Genomic DNA, 18,176 nt, shown 5'->3' with positions numbered 1-18,176 from the left:
TGGCACGTGATGTTTGGATGCTTTCCACATGCCCCTCTCCAGATCCTTTCTCCACACTGCTGTGTTTCAGGAGGCTGTCCAATCACCTGGTGGGGCTTCCTCCTCCTCCTCTGGCTTCTGCTTGGATTGGCCAGTGGGAGGCATGGAGACCAGAAGAAAGGGGTGTGGAGTCAGTATAATTGATGCCCTTGTTTCCTCCTTGCAGAGACCCTGAGGGCTGGCCGCCTCCCTCCAGCATGGCTCCTCCTGCCCATGGTCCTCTCCATCAGCTACAGCTGCTCTCCCCAAGTTCCTGCAACTGCTTCTTCCCCTGTAGCTTGGGAAGGCTAAGGCTCCTCAGTGATCCTAGCTCCCCCACCCCAGTGCCCCACTAGCTCTTCCAGGACTCCTTCATTTTGCTCTCACTCTTGGGAATATCCCTTTAATAAACTCTCCTCAATTACCTCCATTGAGTGCACCATCGGTTTCCTCCCAGAGCCCTCACTGCTGCAATCTTGAAGTGCACCCTCATTTCAGAAGATAACAGCTCACTTCTCCAGACAAGAGTGCTGCTAAATTTTAAAGAGGATTCCACATCTATGCTAAAGGAACATCAAAGGTACTATTGTATCAGTGAGGTCGGTTTTGTAAAACGATGTGCTGACCATTAAGAAATGTACATGGCTAACAAACTGGAAAAATTCTCTTCCCTGGAATAAAATAAAGGTAAGTGAACAATGAGATCTGAAAGTTAACCTCTCAAACAAGCCCTGTTCCTTCCTTTCACTTAAGAAAATGTTATCAAGAGCCTAAACAGTTTTTTTTATTCTTATGCCTCAAACAATTCTTTGGTTAAGAGTTTCCGCTGATGGAAATATTCATAAACACAGATATTTATGGATGAAGAGGTTCATCACAGGGTTATTTAACAGTGAAAATCATGGAACAGTGTAAATATCCTACCAAAGAAGGCTGGCTAAAGAAATTGCATTATGTTTAGAAAGAAATTGGTTATGTTTGTAGTCTCAGACAAAACCCCTTCTGGTTACACTCTCCATCACAGTGCTAAATACGCTGTGTATGTGGACTCATCTAGGCTTCTCAACGGAAGCCGTGGGAGGCATGAACACAGGGAAAATGCTCAGTGAATGATCAGCTATGCCTGCTGGAGTGTCAGACAGAGAAAGACAAATACTGCATGACATCACTTATATGTGGAATCCAAAAAGTAAAACAAACTATTGACCATCATCAAAAAGAAACAAACTCACAGATACAGAGAACAAATTAGTGGTTACCAGTGGGGAGAAACTGGGGAGGGGCAGTTAGGGATAGGGGGAATTAAGAGGCACAAACTATTATGTAGAAAATAAGCTTCAAGGTTAGAGTTTACAACACAGGGAATATAGCCAATATTATATGATAATTATAAATGGAGTGTAATCTTTAAAAATTGTGAATCTATACACAGAACACCTCTAATATATAACATTGTACATTATCTATACTTCAATAAAATTAAAAAATTAAAAATTACTTTGAAGAAAGACTCATTAAAAGACTCATTAAAGACTATTAAAAGGATGCATTTAAGGAATATCTAAATATGAAAGAGCATTAATGGTAAAAAATTTAAAAGTAAGAATAAATAAAAAAGAGATTTTAGAATTTGGATATAAATTTATCCTCATTATTTAAGCATGAAGGATGTATACTACAACGATAAGACTGTACATATCTGAATGATGTGATGATTGTTGATTTTATTTTTTTCTTTAGTTTTCAAATTATTTGATAGATCATTATTACCATGTTCCTTTTTCTCTCTCAATCCAGAGAAGTAAACTGATGACAACACAAAGACAAAATTTTCTGCAATTACATATCCCATATACCTTCTGTACATATGTACATGGACACACAGACATACCCACACAGTGACACATGAGCCTAATTTTCAATTTAAAAGAGTACAAAAAGGTACACAGATAAAACCAAGTCTTTCTTCTGATCCATTAGCCTTCGAATGAAACCACTGATGAAAAATATCCTTTTGGTTCATTGCAGAACATATGTATATGCCAGCAGATCCAAGTTTTTTTTTTTTTTTTTTTCCCCCAAATAAACCTGTATTGACTTTGTCATCAGAAACTTGTAGCATGCATGCATTTGAAACATGGGCACTTTTATTGTCCATCCCTCAAGTGTCAGAATGGTGTTCTGACCTGACTGGGGAGGATCAGTAGCTCAGGCATCAACCTTTGGAGAGGGAGAGGGATCCAGAATCAGGCTTGTGGTTTATAATTATATAAATTATATATAATTATATAAATCCCACGGACCTGGGATTTAACCAACTCGGATGGAATCTAGAACCCACGCATCTTTCTTCTCAGTTTCCCGATCAGAGGAATGGATCAGATCCTGAGCACTGGACACTTTATTTTGGAATCACAAGCAGCATTAAGATGCCAGGATTGACTCTGAGAGTTCAAGTCTTCCTGGTGGCTGTAGAGTTTCCATGAGCATGGCTGTCAGTCACTTTTCTCTGTTCTTGAAAACTCTGGCTTTAGTTCTTCCCAAGGACACTGACATTCTTGATTTCTTTTATTCCTTAAACCTCCTCCGTCTGCTTCCAGGTTCCCCACCTCTCCTTCAGACCAAACTGAGTGCATTTCGTTTACTCTTACTTTTCCCTATCTCCCCTTTGCCCTAGTCCAACTTCCTTAGACTCTGGGTCATTGATTGCACAAAAAAACAGGGAACCATGGGGTTGAACACTCATATTGGGCAATACATATAATGTTCATACAATTAACTGGAAACTGCTTCTCTTGATGTAGTTCCCTACTGACTGAACTCATGTGACTTTTGGATAAATCACTCACACGCTTGAAGCTTCCGTTTGTCCTACGTGCAAAAGGAGAATGCTACATGTCTTCTGTACAAAGTGATCAAGAACGTGTCAATGCTTGAGAAACTTCCATTTCCTGAGTTCAGAGGAGAGACACACACTGGGGAGTTCACACCAGTGTTCATAACCAGAAGTCACTGTCCCCAGAGCCCATGAAATCAAGAGACAGGGCAAGATGGTGACAGGAGTCTGTCCTGAGGTCTCAGGTGGGTGCAATGCCAAGCTTTCACCCACAAACTCCTGAAGTTCATGCTTTTATTTGGGGGTGTTTGTGGAGCTCAGGAGTCAAGGCCAGAAAGATTGAGCTGGAGTCCTTGCTCTTTATTAACCTGCTCAATGACCTTGGAAGGCCCTCACATTGTCAGATCTCTGAGGCATCTTCTATAACACTGATGCTATCTTCATTCACCAGACAGCTGTCGTGACAGTAAGAAGTCAAGGCAGCGACAGCACTCTGTAGATGCTGTGATGTTAGGAAAATGGAAGGCATGTTGTGAACTCAGGGATTGGAAAGTGAGGTGTATGATGGTGAAAATGAAAAGATCCCTTTCTTCATTTATATACTGAATTTCATTTATTTTCTTCATTTATGTATAAGCATGAAACATGTAAACAGTCTTCCTAGGTACCGTGTAGTCTTCTAAGTACTTGATAAATATTGGCATATTTAAATTCCTCTAATCACTCAATGAGAAAGACACTAACTTTTTTATGTTTACCAGTTTATCCTATAATAAGGGAGGTCAAAAGGATACAGATGAACAGTCAGATGAGGAGACATGTAGGATGAGTCCCAAGAACAGAAACTTTCATCCTCTTACAGTTCAGGTATGCATCCTAATATATGGATGTGTTCGTCAGCCCAGAAGTTCTCCAAATCCTACTTTTGAGATTTTTATGGAGGCTTCATCATGTAGGCATGATTGATCATTAACTCAGCCTGGAGGATGAGAGCAGGTTGGGTGCACTGAAAGTTCCAAGTTTCTAATTAAGGCGTGACCTGAGAAAGATACAGCTTTTGTCCATGTTTTACAGGAGAGAAAACGGGGGCACAGGGAGGTTAAGTAACTTACCTAAGGTCACACAGCTACCAAGGGACAGAGCCAGAATTTGAATCCAGGCTGCCTAGCTCCAGGGTCCACATGCTTCACCATTACTCCTGCTACCTTCTTTTAAAAAAAAATTATGTTTTAATTGGAAGAAATTGCTTTACAATATTGTATTGGTTTCTGTTGTACAACAACGTGAATCAGCTATAAGTGTGTATATATATATCTTCCTTCCCTCTTGAGCCCCCCTCCAACTCCCTCCCCCATCCCAACCCTCTAGGTCATTGCAGGGCTCTGAGCTGAGTCTGCCTTCTTTGAGCTTGTGGTGTTTGGCATAGTAAAGATAGCATGAGACCTAGCACAGACAGCTTGTGCATTTCAGCCCAGTCACTTGCCTGTGTGATCTTGGGAAGATTAATTCACTTCTTTGAGCCTTGACTTTATCATCTATAAAATGGGCACAAAAATCAATGCCCACATCACACAGTTTTTGCAGATGTTAAATTGTGGCACGCTGTTCAGTCCAGGCAGGCATAGGAGGGAGCACAGGGAATGTGGGTCAGGTTTGTAGGTAGGGCTTTACCGGAAGCCAGCCACGGTCACATACTTGGTTACTGATAGATTTCAGACTTTCCCATGCTCTGCTCTCCTCCCTCCCAGAGTGACCTCTGGTCGACACCACCTCCTTCAGAGTGTGCGGAACTCTGAACACACAACTCTGATTACTTCAGATCAGGCTAGGGAACCTCTTGTGCCCTTGAACTCCCTCAAGGATGTCTGTTTTCAGGTCCAAGGAGTCAGTTCTCAGAACCGTGTTTCCTTTGGGCTCCAAAGAGCAAACATGGCCCCACGCTTTTGTGTCCACTTCCCCTTCCAAAAAATTACCAGTTAATTTTAGGGTTGGAGAGAGGCTCTGATGAGGGCCTGCCCACGTGGGGTTAAAGTTACCAGTGGCCTCTGCCTCTGGCCAGACTCGCTGGGAAGAGCAGCCGCCACTTCCCGAAGCTCGGTGGGGGAGGAACCGGGCCAGGGCAGTGGCCAGGCACAACATTTCCAAGACGTTGGGAGTCCCGCCTCGGCAGAGCATGGTTTTTGCAAAAGAGGCAATGCTTTTTTTTTTTTTTTTAATCAAGCATAGCCTGAATCGGTTATACTTTTCACTTGATTATAAGTTTAGAAATGGCTTGACATTTGCTATTGCAGAAAATTGACCACGAATCTGCCTTACATGAGGATCCTTTAAAGAATAAATGCTGACAGATTATCACAATAATAAAAATCATAAGCCAGGCACAGATCTTTCCTCTCCATGAAAGATATCACAAACCACATATTGATTTTTTTTAAAGAAAAGAAATGAGAAGAAGCATGTACCAATTAAGAATAAAACTAACAACTTATTACCCTTGGAGCATTAAGGCAAAGAGAGGAGAAAACACTTGCCTTTTTTCCTATGTTGAGACATAATAATTAGGCCACTATGTAAATAACCTTACGTTCAAACATGAGACAGGCTGTCATTTGCTCAGCTTTCTGCCCTGAATCATAAAAATCAACCAGAACTCTTGGTTCTCCAAATTTGCAAACTGTTTCACCCTTTTTGGGCTGTTTGGAAAAAAAAAAAAATTATCTTTCTCTCTTTTGCATTGTGTATACTCATCATTAAGACTCCTTTTCTCACCTGTTTGCAAGTTTTGCTATTGAATAAACTCCTCATTCATTTATTTAATTCCTCAAGCCTTGAATGAGCACAGACTGTAGGGATTACATATGGCATATTAGCATATCATATTTAAATTAAATGGTGAGAAGTTTTACAGAAAAACATTTAGTAGATAAGTGATGGGCGGTTCCAGGATTGTAGCACTAAAATGATAACTATTTTTTCTTTTCCATTGAGGTAGTAATTAAAAGCAAGCAAGATATTTGAATGCTCACCGGTCACTCATGCTCAGCTAGGCCACCCTGTTTTTTTCTTCTTTGTGTGTGCATGTGTGCTATGATTCTTTGCCCAATACATGTTTGCTGAATACACAAGTAAATGTCTCCATGTGTCTGGAAAGTCAGCTCAATCAAGGCAGGATTTACCTGTTTGTTGATGCATCCAGCTCACTGAGAACTGTGTCTGACACATTGTAAGCCCTCAGTTAACATATGTTGAGTGAATAAGCAATTGTTTTCTGCTTGAGCATTTATTTGACATTCAAAAAGCCTTTCTGTAAGTCTGCTTTATTCTTGTGGACATAGGGTAGGGAAGGAGAAGGGGGATGAATTGAAAGAGTAGCATTGACATAAAACACTACCATGTGTAAAATAGGTAACTAGTGGGAACCTGCTGAATAGCATAGGGAACTCAGCTTGGTGCTCTGTGATGACCTAGAGGGGTGAGATGGGGGTAGGGGTGGGAGGGAGGCTTAACAGGGAGGGTATATAAGCCTACATATAGCTCATTCATGATGCTATATAGCAGAAACCAACATGACACTGTAAAGCAATTATACTCCAATAAAAAATAAAAATAATAATTAGAAAAAAGTCTTTCTCAAGGGGCAGAAACTAAAGTAGATTCTGGAAATTCAGCTACAGACAAGGCTGACCCGAGCTCTGTCTTTTCTGATCTTTCAGGCTAGGGGAGGACAGGATATTGATCAAGTCAAGGAAACACTGCATTTTAAGCGACAGGTTAGAGGGTTTTGGGGATACTGTGCTGGAGGATATAACAGAGTGCCTCAACCAGACCTGAGGAGGAAAGACTGGCAGATGGGTAAATATAGGACTTCCGTGGTGGCTCAGACAGTAAAGAATCTGCCTGCAATTCAGGAGATGCAGGTTCAATTCCTGGGTTGATCCCCTGGGAGTAGGAAATGGCAACCCACTCCAGTATTCTTGCCCAGAAAATTCCATGGACAGAAGAGCCTGGTGGGCTACAGGCCATGGAGTCTCAAAGAGTCAGACATGACTGAGTGACTAACACTTTCACTTTTCACTTTCAAAGATAGGACAAGGGTGGGCGGGCAGCTGAGTTTCTGGGGATGAAAAAGGATGTCCAACAACAGGAAGTGAGAGAGAGTAAGGAACCAGGAGGAACTGAGGATGCCAGTAAACGGAGGAATTGAAGGACAGGGAAAAGAGAGAGATGGGGCTGGAGGAGAAAGCCGAGGCCAGATTGTTCAGGGCCTCATAAAGGGTTTGGATTTAGCCTTTAAACCCAGTGTAAAGCCATTGATGGGCTTCAGGGGACCAACACAGGCAAGCTTTTGTTTTGGAAAGATCACTCTGGCTGCCAGGTATTTAAAGGGTGAATTTAAAGAGGAGATCCCAGGTAGAGAGTCAGCTGGGAGAAATACGATTTATCAAGTTGTGTCAGCACATGTGTGATTCAGCACCAAATGCCTGCTGATAAAGGATGTCGATTGGTGTCCTGGGCTGTGTAAACTGAGGGTCTACTTTGTTAGGACTTGAAGACTTTGATCCAAGTCTCTATATGACCCTGAAAGAATAATCTAAAATATTCTCTTAGATGGTCTCTGATGCTGTAAGTATCAGTCGTCTTCTGTTGGCTGAGAATGGAGTGGGTGAGAAAGGACTTTTTAGAACACAGCACATTGAACTTCACCTTGATTTATTCACCTGTAGAGCTTATCACTTGGCGTTCTCTGAAGGGCTTTATTTCCTTTCATTCTAGTAGTTTTGAAAGTGTAGTATTGATATTTCAGTTCAGTCACTCAGTCGTGTCCGACTCTTTGTGACCCCATGGACGGCAGCACATCAGGCTTCTCTGTCCATCACCAACTCCCAGAGCCTGCTCAAACTCATGTCCATGGAGTCAGTGAAGCCATCCAATTATCTTATCCTCTGCCGCCCCCTTCTCCTCCCGCCTTCAATCTTTCCCAGCATCAGGGTCTTTTCCAATGAGTCAGTTCTTTGCATCAGGTGGCCAAAGTATTGGAGCTTCCACTTAAGCATCAGTCCTTACAATGAATATTCAGGGCTGATTTCCTTTAGGATGGATGGACTGGTTTGATCTGCTTGCAGTTCAAGGGACTCTCAAGATTGAGATTATGAAGCTCTATATTAATATATCAAGGACAAGGAAAAAAAAGTCACATTTAGAATTCATTCATTCAATCATTCATCATCTATCTATCTACCCACTTACTAATCAAGTGGTTTTCAACTGTAAATGAAGTTTCTAGTGTAATTTGTCTTGGGCGAGGCCAAGGCATTGATATTTTAAAAAATGCTTGTTTATTGGTTGTGTTAGGTCTTAGTTGTGGTTTGTGGACTCTCTAGTTGCGGCACACACACGGACTCAGTAGTTGTGGTGCTCAGGCTTTAGCACATGGGACCTTAGTTCCCCAACCAGGGATCAAACCCACGTTCCCTGCATTGCAAGGCAGATTCTTAACCACCTGATCACCAAGAAAGGCTCAGCTTTGGCATTCTGTTAAAAGTTTCCAAGTGATTCTAATGTGTCCCTAGGAATGAGACTCAAGGTACCATGGAGATGGGGACCATGTTTCTTTAACTTCTGCCACATTTCCAGTGTCCTCAGGCAGTGTCTGGACCAGAAATGATGCTCAACAAATATTTGTAAAGTATATTACCTTAATCATGCAGAGATCAAACATTTATTGAACATTGCCAGATTTTCTCCAATTGATGATGATTACCTTGTGTAATTTTCCACAGGCAACCATCAGGTACCATGGTTTAGGAAATTAACGACCACTGAATCACATACTGGAATGAGGTTAGGATATAACATTTTTTTTCCTGTCAAGTGATTTCTTCTCAGGTCCTTTGTCCTGTTTATGATCACTGGGAGCCTTTGGACTGCCCATGACTGGAGACGAATTCTTGACCTGGAAGGAAGCAGGCACGATGCTTCTTCATTGGGAACTATGCCTATCATTGCGTCAAGACTCTTTGGATACCTTTCAGGTACTACATCTAGCTGCTCCATCACTTCCAACAAAATGCTTGGGTCACTAGTCCAAGTTTCTGATCTCCTTGCTTTGTCTTGCCCTTCTGCCTCTGCAAAGTCTTGTCGATATTTTATGTATCCCTTCTTCCACCTCTGCTGCCCCATCCTAAGTCTCAGTTGATGTGAACAGTGAATTTTTGGAAGCCCAAATCTCTCAAGTTGTGGAGTTGGCTGCCGCAGCTCTCTTGACCCACAAGGCTGTCTAGCTGATGCAGCAGGAGTTTATTTCACTTGACTCCAATTTAACTGTCCTGAGCCCCTTCCTTATATTGCCAAGAGATTTCCTAATAGATCTGTAGCCCCGCAATTCAGGCAATTATTCACGTATTCCCCCACATCATTAGTTTTATGGAACACTGCCAGGGGGCATATTTTTCTTTCTTGGGACTCCAGAGAATAAAGGAAATAGAACTCTTACCATGAAGTCATATTAAGGAGTTTATTTCTCAGAAAATACCCTATAGCACTTTTATAAAACCTTACATAGAGGGACTGCATTTAGGAGAATTATTTTTACCTCACCTGCTGCCCTGGGATTCACTGTCCAGGGCTCCAGCCTTTCAGAGGATGGCTTTAAAAAATTTCTGTAGTATCTACTGACTATAAAGGGGTACCCATAGTTATGGTAGGGAGGCTGTAGTTCATGTTGGGTCTTTTGGGGTTTAAGTAGAGTGGCTATGTAATTTAAACATCCAAATGTATGCATTTTAGGGGAGGACAGTGTTATTTTTAATTATACTGAGGTGTAAATCAGAATTGTGCAGACCCACTGGGACACATGATTACTGTACACTTGCAGCTTTAATCCCACAACTTCTGAAATTTTCCTCCCTGGGTCTGACTGATAGAGTAAAAACACAGGAATTTAGCCAAAATATTAGATTGTAACTCAAAGTAGTGGTTTTCACTATTTAACTGGAGAACAAAGGATGATGGTATATATCAGTTAGCTCTTGCTGGAAAATGCTGCATAACAAACCACTCCCAAACTCAGTGTCTTAAAGCAACAATCGTTAATTCTCACTTTTCTATCTGCAGGTCAGTTCACCTAGGCTGAGCTTGAATCCAAGCTACAGGTTGGGGACCCTGCTCTACTTTCCAAGTTTCTGCTTATCCATGGACCAGTGGGCCAACTGGGACATGCTCTTCTCATAGAGAGGGCAGAAGTCAGACAGAAGCACCTGAGGGGAAAGCTGAGTTTCCCCTAACACCAAGGCTTGTATTGGTACATTGTCACTTCTACCCACATTCTACTGGCCAAAGCAAATCCTGAGGACAAGCCCAACCTTAGTAGGGCAGGGAAATACACTGTCTTGGGTGAGAAATATGCCAAAGGCTCATCCAAAGGGTAAGCATACAGGAGGGGATCAAGAATTGGAAACAATAGTGCAATCCATCTCAGGGAACATTAGGCTAAATGGGAGTTGCTCTTCCTCTTCCAGACCTCTAGTGGGGTTGGGCAGGGTGGTGGTGGGGGGGGGGTTGGTTGAGTTTATTCAACTAGATGCAGGCTAAGAAGGAAAGGTGAAGTGATCACAGGTCACTTTTGTCTACAGGAAGCAGGATGCAGAGAAAGGGGGCTCACTTAGATCTAAAGAGGAGAGAGTAGGGGAGGAAGAGATGGACAGAGATGCTCATGATTCAGAATATGATCCATGTTGCTCTGGCAAGTGTGGCCCATGGATGGATGGACTCGCTCCATTCACCAGTCAGAGGAGTCATTTTTCCTCCCATAGGATGGGGGCAGTGAGAGAATGGGGAGAAGAATGGCAAATGCTCATGGCCATTGCTCCTTTCTGAGAAGGGAATGCAGGACTCCTCTGGGTGGGGAGTAGGAGAAGAAGTGCTCCAACTCACAGACGTTTCTGTGGGAGGCATGAACCCACAGGTCACCACCAGGTGGATGTCTGCAATGCGGCTGGTGAGGGTGAGGGCTGGCATTCCCATTCCTAGGCCCCTTCTATAGTAACCTCTGGACAAGCACTGCTGTGGCCCCCGTGATTCTAAGTCACTTTCTGCAGTGACACCCCCGCTCCCCTGTACTGCTTCTTGCCCAGGTGTCTGGCCCTGAGAATTTGCCTACCTGCTGTTAGAGCCTGCATGGCCTCCTTTCAGGTAGGTGATAACAGAGAGCTTGTTAATCAGACAAACTAATCATGCTGATTAGGCCTGGTTTAAGCATGGATCATCCCTTCCAGGGAATCTCATTTTTAATATTTACTCCAATTAAAAGGCTCTGGGGAAATGACTTACATGGGGGGAGGGATTCAGAATCAGAGGAGGGCAGGTTAAAGGGAGCCATTTGGGGAAAGGAATTTCGGGGCCAAGCACATCTCACCCCACAGATGACAGGGCTGGTCCCAGTTCAAGGCTGTTTAGTCTCTCAGTCATGTCTGACTCTGCGACCCCATAGACTGCAGCACACCAGGCCTCCCTGTCCATCACCACCTCCAAGAGTTTACTCAAACTCATGTCCATTGAGTAGGTGATGCCATCCAAACATTTCATCCTCTGTCATCCTCTTCTCCTCCTGCCTTCAATCTTTCCCAGCATCAGGACCTTTCAAATGAGTCAGTTCTTCACATCAGGTGGCCCAAGTATTGGAGTTTCAGCTTCAGCATCAGTCCTTCCAATGAATATTCAAGACTGATCTCTTTTAGGATGGACTGGTTGGATCTCCTTGTAGTCCAAAGGACTCTCAAGAGAGTTTTTTCCCAATACCACAGTTCAAAAGCATCAATTCTTCCATGCTGAGCTTTCTTTATAGTCCAACTGTCATATCCATACATGACTACTGGAAAAAGCATAGCTTTGACTAGATAGATCTTTGTTGGCAAAGTGAGGTCTCTGCTTTTTAATATACTGTCTAGGTCAACAGCACTGGTGTTGATTATGCAGATGGAAAGTTCAAAGTCACAGAGGAACCAGGAGGGATGGCTCCTGGTCACCAGGTCCTGTAGATTCTTCACTGTCTCTTTCTCTCTATCCCTGTGTTATTTTCTTGCTTCAGGTCTCATCTTCTCTAACTTGGCCTCTTGCAATGATTTCCTAGGTAATCAGTCAGACTCGATCTCTACCTACTATTTATTACAACTAGAATGGCCTCTTCTGTTTTTCATTATTTACGTCATTACAATATTAAAAAATACAGAAATATTTTTTATAGCTAGATATATATTATGGCTAACATCCCTATATTTGCCATGCCAAATCAACAGATGCTCACTTTTTGCCCTGTTCCATCTATCTATATATCCATTCAATCTGTGTATCTATCCTCTAGCAAGCATCTGCCTATCTATCTATATCATCTATCAATTATCTATCTAAATTTCATCTATCAATTATCTATCTATCTACCTAATCTCTCTCTCTCCTAATCATTTTTTATTAAAACATAACATACAGGAGGAAAGCCACTCCTCTTATAATTGTATACCTGTTGAATTTTCACAGAAAGAACTTAGTCATGTAACCAACACTATATGAAAACAGAGCATTCCCAGCCTCCCCTTATGCCTCCATCTGGTTATCCATCCTCCTCACCCCGACTAGAAGGGAATCACTATCCTGAATCTAACAGCATAGCCTGGTTTGTGAACTTTCATTCATTATGTGGATGCAGCCTCACAATACATGCTTTGTGTGTTGTATTTATTTAGCATCTTCTTTTTTAGAAAGACATTTTTAAAGATAAATGGAGCTTCACCTATGTTTTCTTCTAATTTTTTTTCTTCCCCCAAGACAACTACACATCATCAGTATGATATATATTCAGTTCATGCCTTTGTATGTTTACATATGTGTATAACATTCACTTCAGATGTGTTTTGTTTCTTTTAAAATAAATGGCTTCACAATGTAAAAAAAAGTCCTGCCACTGCTTAGTGCATAGAGTGAGCTTCCTAAACCACATAACGGTCCATGTGTTTCTCTCCTTTATTATACTCCCCTGCTCCCACACTGTTGGATCTTGGAAGTGGGGACAGGGTTTGATTCTTCCTTGTGTCCTGTGAGTCTGACACTATGTCTGATGCTCCTTTATAAAAATTGGGAGAATAAATGATGGATGGGAGAATGAACAGATGAACAAAATCTCCCCACATCATGGAGAACTTGAAAGTCCAGAACACACAGCCCCTCCTCCACTGGTCCCCTTTTGAGGGGAAGATGTTCTTACTACATTTTTCATTTTTCCCCTTCTTGGCTGCTTTTTTCAATGTCTGTCTATAAAAGTCCCTGAAGCCTTAAGTCTCTCAGAAAGCCCAGGAGAAACATTTGACTTTATAAAATGTTCCTTCAGAAGAGGTCAACATTTCAGAACTGTGTAAGATCTCTGTAGCTGGATTCCTGATCTGTTTTCCTGACACAGGGGATAGTTGCCTTCTTCCTGGTGGTTTCTTTAAACAAAGTTATCCTCGAGGTCTAAGGAAGTTACATCATTAAATTCACATCTCGGCACATTGATGAAACATCAGTCATCATCTGAGTTGACCAGCTCTGGGGTTTCTGTTAAATTCTGTTGGCTCCTCCAGCCTCTCCAGGGGTAAGCTCGGTACCCAAGGAAGATGAATCGTTGTTGATGTTCTGAGGGGGAAATCTTAGGGCAACATGGGTAAAGAAAAACTGGCCCCATCTGATGAGCTTTACCACTGCTGACAGCACTCAGGACCCCAGGGGTGTAGCCATAGGACTTAGGCTCCTGTTGTCTCTCCTGTGTGTGCGGGTATATGTGGTCGCTTCAGTTGTGTCTGACTCTGTGACCCTATGGACTGTAGCCCGCCAGACTCCTCTGTCCATGGAATTCTCCAGGCAACAATATTGGAATAGGTTGCCATTTTCTCCTCCAGGGGAAATTCCTGACCCAGGGATTGAACCCATGTCTCTTATGCCTCCCATATTGATAGGAGGGTTCTTTATCACTAGTGCCACTTGGGCTTTCCAGGTGGCTCAGTGGATAAAGAAATCACCTGCCATGCAGGAGACACAGAAGACACGAGCTGGATACTTGGGTAAGGAAGATCCCCTCGAAGAGGAAATGGCAACCCACTCCAGTATTCTTGCCTGGAGAATTCCATGGACAGAGGAGCCTGGCGGGCTACAGTCCATAGGGTCACAGAGAATCAGACACAACTGAAGTGACTGAGCCGGCAGGCAGTCCCTCCTATCTCCTCCCTCCCCCAGGGTTCAGCCTCTGTTCTCATGGAATAAGATCTTGGTTGTGCCACTTTCTGGATAATGTGGATAAGCCCATGACCACTCTGGGCTTCCCTTGTGGCTCAGCTGGTAAAGAATCCGCCTGCAATGTGGGAGACCTGGGTTCAATCCCTGGGCTGGGAAGATCCCCTGGAGAAAGGAAAGGCTACCCACTCCATTATTCTGGCCTGGAGAATTCCATGGACTGTATAGTCCATGGGGTTGCAAAGAATTGGACACGACTGAGCAATTTTCACCATCACCATGGTGTCTCTGATACCCTGTGTCCTTACCTGGGCTGTAATATTTCTTACTTCACACATTTGTTGGGAGAATTAAACTATGAGCGGTAACGGAGATGAAAATGTCTTGCTCCCAGATGGCACTCATGGTATTTTTCTACTTGTGTACATGGGTAGGCAAAACAATAGAAACACATACAATAGGTGTGGTAATATATCTACTTGCCTATTATGTATTTTTTAGTGTCTGACTTGCTTTCTAAACATTTTTTTCATAAGCATTTTCCAGTCTCATTAAAAACACCTGCTCTACATTGCTTTTGATAGTTGCATAATATTCTAACATCTGGTTGCACTGTAAGTACACCTAACAATTTCCACATTGTGGGCCATGTTGTTTATTTTTAATTTTTTTATCAAGGAGAGTTTTGAGGTCAGCCCAGCCTGATTTTGCCTTAAAAAAAAAATTTTTTTTAAACTCATTTGCAAGGAACATGGTTTTCATTATTTTTGCTTTGCTTTGTTTTGTTTTCTGCTTGGGATACTTATAATTTATTTTTTCGTTTCTGTCAGGCTGTGCATTTCTTTTTATTATTACTAATTGTGCTTGGTACAGCATATACCATTTTGTTTTGCAATCTTAGATCTTTTTTTTTTTTTTCCAGTTCAGTAATGTTCTACTATAGATTTGATTGGCGTTTCAGTGCCACTACTTTTTAAAAGACTTTTTAAGGATCACATCTCTTTTCTTTTTGTGAATTGGATCACTTTTCTCTCTTCCTCATACATGCCATCTGCAGTCTCATTATTTTCAAGTTCAGATTCTGGAAGATATATCTCAAATTTACTATTTCTCTGAAATTCAGCTTTCTGTGGTGTAAATTCTGCTCTTTATTACTTCTGATGTAAACTGTGATTCTAAGAGTGCATTTACAGTTTCTTGGCCTGCTTGGATATCTCAGCCAGACATCCCTTCATCTTATCTTGCATTTTGCTTTATTTTCCATCTTCTTTCCTCCTCTAGAAGCCATGTTATCTTATAATTTATCGAGAACAAAATATACAAGTTTTCTGAGAATTTCTTCAATTTTTTTAAGTAAACAAACTTAAAGACATGCCTTTTCTCCATATCTTTGGGACACACTTCTACTAGAGCAATACCTGACAAACTATCATCCATCGGCCAAATCTGGTGCATTCCCTCTTTTGGTAAATAAAGTTTTATTGAAACTCAGCCATATTCACTCATTTATATGTTGTCTATGGCTGCTTACTTAAACCCTACAGTGTAATTACAACAGAGACTGGGTTGCCCCCCAAATCCAAAATATTACTCTCTGGCTTTTTTTATAGGAAAAGTCTGCCAACCCCTGTGATAGTCTCCACTGTTAAATCACTGTTGAAGGAAGAAGTTATTTCTAACTCACTCTATTGTTTGACCCTGGAGGGCTATCTATCACACTCTGTCTGGAGATGCTGATAAAGTTTGTCCTCTCAGATTTAAATTAGAGCAAGGAGCATACCATCAGGATACTTGTGGGAAACAGATAGCACAGTCATACTGGGTAATTGATAAAAGATTCATTAAGGGACTATTTTCAAAGAGTGGGAAGAGTTCAGGGACTCCATAAAGTGGTGATGAAGGACCCCAAGTCTAGTAGCTTACTACCCTAGTCTGAAGGATTAAGGGGAGGAAGGGAGGGATACCACTATCCAGAGAGAATAACTGAGTGGAGAGTTGCCTGATCAGAGTTGTGTCTTTGGATTTCCCCAGCGGTCCAGCTGTTAAGACTTCACTGTGATGATCGTGCCTTTTAAAAAAAATTTTTTTTACTTATTTATTTTTATTTTTGGCTGTGCTGGGTTTTCACGGCTGCTTGCAGGCTTTTCTCTAGTTGCAATGAGCAGCAACTACTCTCTAGTTGTGGTGCGTAGGCCTCTCAATGCAATGGCTTCTCTTGTGGAGCACAAACTCTAGGACACATGGGCTCAGTGGTTGAAGCTCCTGGGCTCTAGAGCACAGGCTCAATCGTTGTGGTGCATGGGCTTAGCTGCTCCCTGGCATGCGGGATCTTCTCGGACCAGGGATCGACCTCATGTCTCCTGCACTGGCAGGCAGATTCTTTACCACTGAGCCACCAGGAAAGCCCTGAAATGGGTGTCGGTTTGATCCCTGCTCAGGGAACTAAGATCCCTCATGCCCTGCTGGCATGGCCAACAACAACAAAGAAAAGAGTCGCAGCTTTTAATAGAGAGATGCCTTTAAATCACAATGACTAGTAGGGAGGAAGCCAGAGTAACAATCGTTCTTATCTCACTCTTCTCTCCTAGGTCGCCATGCTTCAGTTCAGCTGAGTTCTGTTCAGTCACTCAGCCACACTGATGCCTCCCAAAGGCTGAAGTCAACCAGAAACCGGGGGACAGAGGATTCATTCACTGCATCTCACACAAGTCTGTCTTCTGGGGGTGCAGCTCATAGCAAGTGAGTGAAAGACATCAGCTCTTGGAGTTTATGTGTGTAGGCTCTCAATCAGAGCTATCTAAAAGAACTTTCTATGATGATGAAAATATTCTGTACCTATATTGACTAACATGCTAACCACTAGTTCTAAGTGACTGTTGAATCCTGGAAATGTGGCTACGAGCTTAGAAACGGAATCTTTAATTTTAACTAATTTTAATTTAAAAGCTACCTAGAGCTAGTGCCTGTCCTATTGGACAGAACAACTCTAGGTGGATGTTTGCTTTCCAGTATGCACTGTCTGCTGTGTATTTTGCTGGACTGTCCCAGGATATTTCATCCCCCAGTTCTATAACTATGAAATAGATACTTCATTTATGAACATTCTGAGATAGTCTCTCTCTCATTTTTCCAGAAATAATATCTGAAAACTCACAACCCCTAAGGAACATAACTTCTGGGCTTCCTTTTATGACTTTGTCTGCCTAACATCCCACCTTGGACTTCTTCCCCTTTTCGCCTCTGTGTGGTCCTATAATAGTCTCTTAGTTGAAATAGAGAAGCATTCCTGATGGTCTCAGGGAGAATGCTTTTTAGAAAACTCTTCGAACACAGTATAGGGTGTCTGCTTTTAAAATCAGCGAAGTTCTGGAGTCTCTGCCTGTGAACTAAGATTTGACAGTACCTGTCAGCCTTAAGATTCTTCTTCAGAAATTAAGATGAAATTAAGCCATCAAGAATGATGTAATTTTATTAGTTCCCTTCCACCATTAGAATTAGTAAAACTTTCGCTCAGAATTAGAGATTTGGCAGAAATTAACAGAACATTGTAAATCCACTATGAGAAACTGTTAGTCTCTTAGTAATGTCTGACTCTTTGCAACCTCATGGACTGCAGCCTCTGTCCATGGAATTCTCCAGGCAAGAACACTGGAGAGGGTTGCCATCCCCTTCTCCAGGATAACCCAGGGATAAAACCTGGGTATCCTGCACTGCAGGCAGATTCTTTACTGTCTGAGCCATCAGGGAAGCCCAAGTCAACTATATTTCAATTAAAAAAAAAAGAATTGGAGACTTGGTTTATAATTCTTTTTACTCTGAAGTGTTCATGTGTATTTTCGTGTAAAACTGGAAGAGGTCGGATCAGGGACTGTCTGTGTGGCTTCTATTAATCCCAGAGTCTCCCCTCCCAATTTTTTCTTTATGATTGTCACAGTTGCTGCTGAAAACAGAGCATGATTTTGAATGTGCATAATCTCAGATCTGATGCAAAATTAATATCAATTGCTTGATTTTCACACTGAGACATTAATTACTATTTGTTTTCCATTTGCATTCACAGGTATCT

The sequence above is a fragment of the Muntiacus reevesi genome, chromosome 2 (genome assembly GCF_963930625.1).
Source record: "Muntiacus reevesi chromosome 2, mMunRee1.1, whole genome shotgun sequence".
Lineage (NCBI taxonomy): Eukaryota > Metazoa > Chordata > Mammalia > Artiodactyla > Cervidae > Muntiacus > Muntiacus reevesi.
This window is presented reverse-complemented; position numbering follows the sequence as displayed.